This window comes from Crocuta crocuta, unplaced genomic scaffold (genome assembly GCF_008692635.1).
Source record: "Crocuta crocuta isolate KB4526 unplaced genomic scaffold, BGI_CrCroc_1.0 scaffold149, whole genome shotgun sequence".
NCBI lineage: Eukaryota > Metazoa > Chordata > Mammalia > Carnivora > Hyaenidae > Crocuta > Crocuta crocuta.
Window position 1 is genome coordinate 2,321,822 of NW_027551561.1, and position 2,099 is coordinate 2,323,920.

The window sequence follows — 2,099 nt, forward strand, 5'->3', positions numbered from 1 at the left end:
GGGGGCAGGAGGGCAGCACATGCAGAGGCTGGGCCCGGGGCCCCCCTCGAGGGCAGCAGGCAGCCAAGTCCAGCTTGGCCAGGCCGCCCAGTGGACCCGTGGGAGGGAGGCCACTTCTAACTCCAACGTTCACTGCGTTTTCTCCCACCATCGCCCCCTATTAGATCAGTTTGGAACATGTGAATTTTGTGCTTGTGCCTGGAGGTGTCTTAATAAAGCATGAGCTTTAAAGAAAAGGGGGGAAAAGGCTGAATAAATAAACGGCATTTCATTCTCAGCCTTGGACAACAGAGCAACCGCCCTCATTTCTTTCTGTTAGAACAGAGATAATCCAATAATTAGGGCAGCAAATAGCATAACCCTGGCTAAAGCCGTAATGAACCATCTGGCTTGAATCACTTAGGCTTATTCCAGGGATCTGGCTGGTAGAGCCGCGAGGGGGCCTCGGCCTGGGGTGTGGGCTGAAGCGTGGTTCCGCCCCAGAGCCTGGTCCCACCACGGGAAGGAGCCAAGATTTCTGTGTTCCCATGCCTGGGACGTTTGCTCGGCCACTGACAGGATCTGCGCCTGGGGCGGGCTTGGAAGGGGACAAGGGGGCCCAAGCTGGCCGTGGCCCGGCCACACGCCCTCCTCCTTCGCTCTTTTCAGCAGACTGCCTGGTGATATGGGTGTGGCCCGCCCCCAGTTCAGGCTAGCGAGGCTTTGTCCAGGACGGCCTTGAGCCGCCCACCTCAAGTGGGTCTGTCCCCTGCTGGGACACGTGAGCTCCCTGGGGCCCAAGACCCTGTCCTGCGCCCCTCTGGCCCACCCTCTGCCGCTGAAACAGTGCTCAGTGACAGGCTGCTGAGTTGATGGACTGGAGATGGGGCAGCTGGCCTGAGTTCGGGACTTTCGGGCCACCTCCTTGTCTGGGGATTTGGGGAGAGCCCAAAGAAATGACAAGATTTCTCACCTCATAACAGCATGTCATCCAGAGGGCCCTTGGTGGTGCCAGGAGGGTTCCCTGAAGTTCACGGGGAAGCCTGCCCTGCCCACTCACTCCCTTGGCACAGCACGAAAGGCGCTGGAAGGGGAACAGCTTCCTATCCCTTCTTCCAGAGGTGGCTTTGGATTCATGGCGTCCAAAGGGGTGACTTGGGTCCCAGTTAGGGCCTTCGCAGATGCATGGCGAGTAAAGGGGTGCAATTTGCCCAGGGTGCCAGGAGCTGGGCGGTGGGGAAGATCCGAGGCACAGCTTTGAGGGCAATCAACTCTCAGGACCCAGTCTCCCCAAGCTGGCAGGGAAGTGGAGGCAGAGGACGGCTTCCGACGCCCATGCCTGGGGGCAAGGCCTCAATACCCCAGGTTCCCACCGGAGTGCTGTGGGCCAGGCCCACTGAAAGTGCATAGCGGTTTCCTCCCCTTGGAGGCTGGAGGCCCGGCCTCCTCCAGCCTTCTTCTCCCGGGGCCTCCCTAGGTAGGACGGTGAGGGCTCGGCAGCCTCCCCCAGGGGCACTGGTAACCGCCACATTCAGCTTCCAGGAGCACATGTTATGCTTGGGGAAACTCCAGACCCCTGCCTCTAGGCCCTTGTGAGCCCCAAACCAGGCGGGGCCACCTTCGCTGCCAGCACGCCTGGGGGAATCAGCTGAGCAGGCCTTGGCGAAGCCCTTGAACGACCCCTGCCCCGAAAGGTCCACATCCCCGGCAGGGCTGGTGTGGCAGGTGTCAGAGTGAGCGGCTGGGACTACCCTAGCGAGCAGCGACGCCCCCCAGCCCCACCCCCGTCTCGCGCCAACCCCTTGAGAACCAGGCGGCGACCTCTTCGGCCTCGGTTTCCCCTCCGGTCGCGGGTTGGGCTCGACAGGCACCCTCAGAGATCGGAAAGGCCAGGAGGCCCCGGGGACGCTGGCGCGTGCCCACTCCCTGCGGCTAGGGCATCAGCCCCGAGGGGAGGAGGCGCGTGCTGGGGGACCCTTCCTGGCGGTGGAAAGCGGGCGTAACAGGTGGGCGAAGGTCGATGGCCGGGGAGAGCTCCGCGGCGGGGTCCACGGACACAGGAGGAAGAACCGCCAAGGTTTTTACAAAGGACAAGCGGCCCCGCGGTCTTCTGGTGCTCG

The 2,099-nt window shown here is 62.5% G+C and overlaps 1 protein-coding gene across 1 annotated transcript in view; it reads right to left on the reverse strand.

Moving 5' to 3' along the window:
* DOC2B (double C2 domain beta) overlaps positions 1–2,099 on the reverse strand; it is a 28,438-nt gene that overhangs the window by 25,972 nt on the left and 367 nt on the right. The window lies entirely within an intron of this gene.